General features: G+C 43.0%; 1 protein-coding gene across 1 annotated transcript in view; it reads left to right on the top strand.

Annotated features, from left to right (window-relative positions):
* TRMT2B (tRNA methyltransferase 2 homolog B) overlaps positions 1-4493 on the top strand; it is a 194352-nt gene extending 189859 nt beyond the window's left edge. The window contains exon 14 of the mRNA XM_069213328.1: positions 1385-4493. The gene's annotated coding sequence lies outside the window, so the exon portion shown is untranslated. The remainder of the gene's footprint in view (positions 1-1384) is intronic.
* Positions 4494-7621: the final 3128 nt, after the last annotated feature.

The raw sequence follows: 7621 nt of genomic DNA on the forward strand, positions 1-7621 counted from the left end.
AAAGTCCCTTTGTTGTACTATTTTTGGTCTCAGAACGAGATCTGCTGGTTAGAGAAGGTGCATGATCAAGACACCCTGTGTTGGGCCTTCTGCATTTGCTACATGGGGACGTCGTACAGGTCTCTCCCCTCAACAACTCGGGTGGTGTTTGAGGCTTGGGTGGCAGCCAAGAAGGCCACTGGATAGACGGATAGGCTAACGCTGGGGACTCCACTATGACGGGCACATATCTCCCTCAGATCGTAGCTCTTCGGGGCTTTACAGCATAGGACACTATCTCCATCTCTACCTGGGAGATGCTCTTCATAATGGGATATTTAAATCCTTCCAAGAGTTACTGGCGGAGTACGCTTTGCATCGTATGCAGTTTTTCTGGTACTTGCAGCTCCGTCATGCACTAACACCGGTGCTCCAGGTAACTGAGGAGATAAAGTTCTCATCATTGGAAGCTAAGCTTCTCCATACGAACATCAAGTAGCACAAGATGTCACAGATGTATAAGATGTTGCTAAGGAATGTACCAGATCCTATGGTGGCAATACGAAGGGCCTGGGAGAGAGAGCTGTCTGAACTTGACAACGACAACTGGAGGGAGTCACAGGAGGCTACTAGGGAGGCAGTGATAGCTTCACAGTTTCGGCACACCCATCTAAAGCTGCTCCACTGTGTATATTACACCAGGGCCTGACTTCACCGCATGGGATTGATACCAGATGGGGGGTGCTTACGATGCTGGAGCTACCCCAGGAACTTGTCCCACATGTTTTGGCAGTGTCCTCTTCTTTCTAATTTTTGGGAGGGGTTCTGGGAGACTGGAGGTATTGGAGAGGGTGCTGGGGTGGGGAATTCAAAGAGATCCTAGGCTTGTGCTGCTTTATGTAACAAACGAGCTGGGTGGTACACGCTATCATCAGGCACTCCTATGATTAGACCTAATAGTTGCCAATAGAGACATTGCAAAGGCTTGGAAGGATGTGGTTGCTCCTTCGGTTGAGATTGGGCTAAAGGCATGGATTGTTGCATGTGCATGGAATCCCCCATTTATCATTTATAAAGCAAGAGGTTGCCCAAAGAAACTATACAAGCTATGGAAGGGAAGGGTGGAGGTTAGAGGCACACTTGGAGCCTTGCCAAGACATACCATGGATTCACATATGCATTATGGGTTGACATGGGAAGGAGGGGCCTGGTGTAGGAGCGAGGTAGGGGAATGCAGGCATAGATTTGAAATTCACTCTAGTTCCGCCTAATGGATGAATATTGATAAAATTGGCTAATGCTATATGCTATACTTGTAATGTGAGACAACAATGCACCATGGTTGTAAAAATGAATAAAAGGTTTTCCCAAAAAAATAAACCCTGTGTTACCTTTTTTTTCCAAGGCTGTAGCCAAACCTAGAACAATGGCGCCACCCCAAGACTGTGCTCTGCACTGGAAGAAGAGCTGCTGGACTGCTAGAACAGGAGAAGAGCTTTCCTGTCTCAGAGGGAGTGGAACAACGCTCAGCTGACTGAAGACTTCAATGAAGAGACGTTGCTCAGGATTCAAAAGGATATAGTGTGCTAGTTGCCCTTGAACAACCTAAGAAACACCTGAACATCCAAGTGGCCTAAAAAAACATTTAAGACACTTTCAAGCATTACACTTGTGGTTGGCCAGTATTGCTGCTCAATCCTCCCTTACCTCTCTGACTGTGAAGGGGGCTGTATTGCCTTATTGTAAGTACAAGATTGCACATGTATTTTTTCTTCCTCCCTAGAACCATTCCATTTATACGATCTGTGTACAGTGTAAATATGTGACATTTCAAAGGTGCAGCTGGACTCTGGCCCTAAATCCCAGTTGCATTGAGGCAACCACTGGCCCTGTGTGTACCCCCTATCCTATGGGTGCTCGAGTCACCTGACAGCTTCAACTGTGGCCTGCTGTTTAAGTGATCTGAGCCCCAAAATGTGGTGTCCCTCAAGTGTGGTGCCCCCAGGGAGCCTGTCTTATATAATAAGGCTCTTTTCAGCAGCTGCCCTGTTAGACCAATGGTTTGGGAACTAGTGGGGGTGCAGTCTGGTGCTCCTCAACATCGACTTCTTTCCCCTCCTGTCACCGACCACCAGATATCCTTGCTAAATGAACACAAGGACATTGAGTTGTGAACCAGTTTATGAAAAAAACAGTTCTATGATTTGGAATCCCAGTTCATTTTTGGTGGGTGGGATTAGGATTTTGAGATTTGTTGACTCCCTTTCAGCTATCTGGATTCAAACTTATCACCTATCACCAAATAGATAAATATTAGCATTACATCTGGTGCCTTTAGTAACTGAGTAACAAAGCCCAGAAGGTCAATCTGAGACCCAAAACTTTTTCCTGTTTATGCAGTAATATGTTGCGGTTCAGAATATCATGGTAGTGTACGGGCAATGTTAACCTTTGACAGTGTGCATTCCGAGGGTGCTGTAGTGCTATGGTATTGGCCTTGGCTCCCTAAGGGAGCCAAGACTAATATTGTAGCACTGTTCCCGTCGGTCTGATTGGCCAGAATGTCATAATACAATGTTCCTGCTGGTCAGCCCGGCGGGAACATCGTAATACGACCGGGGAGAGGCAGCCAGTATGACGGCTGCCTTATCTCCGCGAGTTTTTCGGTTGGAGTTTTCTGACTGCCAAACTCATAATGAGGGCCAAAGTGTATTATAAGCATTTTATATAATTACTTTCATCAATACACATTGTGTTTTCTTGTATTGCATAAAAATTGTCCCACAGGAGTTATCAGTGAAATTACAAGCGACCTTTGAAGCATCCTCTCAATTATTAATACTAAATTTAATGAATGAAGGACATAACCATTTCTTTCATAAGGTTAAGAACATAAAGCTGTCCTATAAAATGTGACTGAGTTCAGACTTTATATTCATTCCACAAATATACATGTTCCCTTGGGCTTTGATATGAGAAGATAACTAAAACATTGACCAAATGCTATTGATACCCAACTGCATTCTCTAAATGTACTTCAATATTTTTGGGTTCTGATAATTTTATAAAATAGAGATAGGAATCTTTACTCCCCAGCAGTGCGAAGTTAAACAAGTCACATCAACTCAAAGTTGGTGGTAATACATTCACAGATTGGAAGGGGTCCCCATGGGATCACCTTCCTCTTTGTGAATGTTGTAAAACATTTTTTAAGAGTAGGCAGTGACCACTGCCTGCTCTTAAAAAATAAAAACAAAACGTTTAATTTTTATTGTTGAAATGCACTACGTTTTCCTTTAAGGAAAACGGGTTGACTTTCAACCTAAAAAAAACCTTTATTTTTAGGCAATCACAGACATGGTGGTCTGCTGACCTCAGCAGGCCACCATGCCTGTGAGGGCAGGCATTCCTAATGAGTCGCAAACTGTGACCTACCTCATTAGTATTCATGAGGAAAGTCGATTTGCGACCCAGTAGGAATCGCAAGTATGAAACAAATGGGCCAGATGTAGCAAACCGTTTTACCCATTCTGTGTCTATGGGAAAATGTGTTCGTACATATGGCCCAAAATGTTTCATACATAAGGAGTAGCGATTTGGATAAAATCGCTATTTGGAACTCGCTTATCCTTCTCTTTGTACATCTGGCCCATAGTTTTAATCCTGTCAGATATTAACCATAAGTTTATTTGAAGAGTAGTAACTTTGTAATGGCACTAGCGTGCACTGGTGCCCGAAGTGGGTGTAGTCCATTATGATAACATCATCAGCAAGCGTCCGATGTGTTTACATCTCATCTTTGTAGAAAATGACTATTTTTCTTGCATTGCTTGCGGGAGATCAGCCAGACAATGAGCAAAAAGAACTGGGGCCAAAATGCACTGCTTCTTTAGGCCATTATTGATGTAAATGTGTTGTGAAAGCTGAACATCAAGAGCAGTTTCCACTTGGATCCATTTATCTTTATAGAAAACTTGCAAAACACTAACCAGACTTTGTGGGATGGCCCATTTATGTGATTTACCCACAGGACTGAATGGTGGACCCTCTCGAAGGGTGCCCAGAAATTCACGCAGCAACATTATTGATGCTGAAGTGTATCTCTAGACCTCCGGGGAACGGTCCACAGGCTGAAACAGCGGTCCAGGCCTGAATGTTCCACTAACATCCAGCCGACTCGTACACTAGAATTACTATTAAAACCTGTAGGTCCGAATGTTTCTGCAACAACGACATGGAACCCACCTATCTCATTCCATGTTGGCAATGCCAAATGCGTCTAAAACTGCACTCAGGGCAGACAGTGAAGAAGTATTATGAGGATTGGAATATGAGAGAAAATATACAAGAGACACCATTGGCTTGTAGTCACACATCTTGTCTCATCAGATAAATGTTCTCTGGGATTTTATGCACACTTTCAGGAGTGATAGCTTTTTGTGTTAAACAGAACACAAAACTACTGTTACCCTCTGCTTATACATCAACTTAAATAAATGCAGGTTTTTAATTTATATTGGTTTTGTTTGTCGTAACATTCTACAGGAAATCTGACATACCAGGATTTACTCTAGTAAGTGATGCACTCTGGTGACATATCAGTGGCGCATTACCTATATCATGTTAGATACAAAAGAATTATGTTACTTTGCCAAAATACCAGGGGTAGCGGAAGTAACATCACTTGCCATTTAAGATATACTTTCATTCACACACACATGCTTACACATACATTCACACATAGGCCAGTCTCTCACACAAGCACACTCTCACCTGTAAGCATGCCCACAACATACATTTAGAGGCATTTTGCTTACCCCAGATGACAGGGAGACAGTGCTTAATTTGTAAATAAAAACCTGCCGGTCCCCAAAGCCCTCCTCTTAAACACGCGGCTGTTGCAATTAAATGTGCGAACATGGAATACTGATGCAGCGTAATCCTGAAGCCATCTTGGGCCTCTTCAATCTATTTAAAGCCATTCCCTACCCCTTCGGCTCACTCTTGCAGCTTTCTGCTTCCTTCCTTTGTGACCTTTTTCATTTTTTTCTTCCTTTGTCTTTCTTTGCTTGAGGCAGAAAAATAACTGCTGGTGCTCTGCACCGGAAACAACAAGCACAAGTTAAGCACTGCAGGGAGAGTCATATTCCAGCTAATTGTGCTCTATGCTTTATTACATTAATAGTGAATAATATGCTATTATTCACTATTAGTGTAATAAAACAGTGACAGAAAACAAGGAACATTCAGCCCCAAACATGGTCCATAAGGACGAGCTACCCCTGTCTGGCACTGATTTTGCCACCCCTGAGGCCAAGGGTTGCAAAGGTAGTGCCAAAAGTTACAAGGGGCAATTACACACCAAAAAACAAACTTGCCCTTACCAAATATACCCCAACTTAGGGGCAAATCACCTCAACGTTGAGAGAATCCTCTATTATGGGTGATATGTCTAGCTCAAAAAGCCACGGATAGGACCCAACAAGCATTTGTTTAAAAAAGAATCGGATGGCCTCAACCCGCGCTCGCCAAAGCACACTCTAATGGCGGGTGGGCCCTCGTCAAAAGGCTGAGGGAACATGAAGGGAAAGTCCGGGGAAAAGGGGATCCAATAAAAAATCCCTTTTACCTGCCTATGAGGAAAATCTTTATTTATTGAAGAGGTGCTGAAAGGATGATTAAAATAAAAAGTGGGACATCTCCTATGGAGAAAACATAGAAAACCATTTATATATATTGACATTAGTGTAAAACACAAATGAAATGCATAAAAAATGTATTTGTTCTATTTTATGTTATTTTTCTGCATTTCATTTGCGTTTTACAGTAATGTCAACATTTTTAAAAGGTTTTCTATGTTTTCTACATTGGATCCCTTTATTAAGAATAAAAGGCATCTTGATTGACTCAACCAGAGATTAGTTATCTGGTATTGTATGCATGCGTGTGCACAGAGTGTGTGTATAAGCATCACTGACAGGGATATAAATAGGGTCAAATAGGGTTCTGGTCCTGAAGAAAGCCCCGGTGGTCTGGCCCCATGGAGAACTTACCTAGGGCTGAAACATGTCGACCTGAGCAGGACTACAGCAGCATAGTCAAGCCTCATATGTCCCACTTTGCATTTTAATCATCACTGTGGCATCTCTTCAATAAATATATTTTTTTCTCGTATACGGGTGATAGGGATTTTTAATTAGATTCCCTTTTCCCTGGACATTCCCTGCATATCCACTCAGCCTTCTGACGAGGACTGCCCACCATTCAAGTATGCTTAGGTGAGCACAAGATGGCCAAGGATGAAGCAAGACACGCAGGGGGGGTGTGAGGGATTGCTGTTCTTTTTAAGCGAATGTCTGTTGGGTCCTACCTATGGCTTTTTGGAATAGACATATCACCCGTAACAGAGAAGTCTCTCAAAACTGAGGTGATTTGTCTCTAAGCTGAGTTACATTTGCTATGGGCACGTTTGTTTTTTGGTGTGTATTTGTTGCAAGGGAGAGCACAAATGTTTGCCCTAAATTTAAAATCTCTCTCCTTATCCCAGCACTCCAAAAAAAAAGGGCTTTGTGTTATATGGTGCAAGGAGCAAGCCAGGGGTCGCAGCTGTGAGCCCTGATGACCCCTAATTGACATCCATGCATTAAACTAGGTTTGTTCCAATGTCCTTTAGCAGTTGGTAATGCTTCACAACTTGAGGCACCATTAAGAACAAAGGTTCACACAGAATCAGCATTTAATACTGTAGAGGTTCAGAAGACGGTTGTTACAGCACAACTTTGGCAGTGTGATAGAATTCCAGTAAGTAGGTGCAAGGGACACCATAGAAGCCCAATAGGATTCTCAGAATCCACACAGTAATATGTGACTCTCCCTAGCTGTTAGTAAGATGATGCCTCTAAAGACAGCACTGTAAGAGGTGCAATAATTCCAAGGAAGCAAGGAAGGTCTTCAAGATGATGCCACAGAAGAAATTTCAAGAAGCTTTGAAAATAGAAAAATTCTGGGAAGATATTCTTGACATATGGTTTGAAGATAATGTTGCCTTTAGATCCAGAAACAGAGGTGAAGAACTGAGCTCAAACAGAGGAACACAAATGAGGAGTATGGCCCAAGTAGAGGCTTTTACTCATCAACCGGGAGAACAGCTAAGCACCTGGGTATGCCCTGGGTGTGGTTTTTAAAGATTGTGGGATCCGCAAATCCTGCAGTACGTTTTTGTATTATGTGATAGATCCTTGAATCCTGCAGTAGATCATCAAATCCCACTGTGGCCTGCCACTTAGATAGGGAATACGGCCACAGCTTTTGAGATTCCCACAAGGGGATAGGTTTGACTGGTGGTGAGGGGCTGTAACAACTGTGCAGCACACAGTTGACAGCCAAAAGCCTGGGAGGCATGGCCCCTGCTATGCAGCACATATAATATCCTGAGAGACAATGCCCTGAATAAGGGGTAGGATGGCAGTTAATATTATCCATGACCAGAGGTGGATGGGAATGGAGGCAAGCACCTGTGGCAACCCATAACAGCTCCCGGGGACAATTAGTTTCCAGGTGGAAAGATGGGTTAATATTTGGTAAATAGTAGACTTAATACATCACTCAATGGTCTTCCTACAATTTTATTGTTGCATTCTTG

Source organism: Pleurodeles waltl, chromosome 2_1 (genome assembly GCF_031143425.1).
Source record: "Pleurodeles waltl isolate 20211129_DDA chromosome 2_1, aPleWal1.hap1.20221129, whole genome shotgun sequence".
Taxonomy (NCBI): domain Eukaryota; kingdom Metazoa; phylum Chordata; class Amphibia; order Caudata; family Salamandridae; genus Pleurodeles; species Pleurodeles waltl.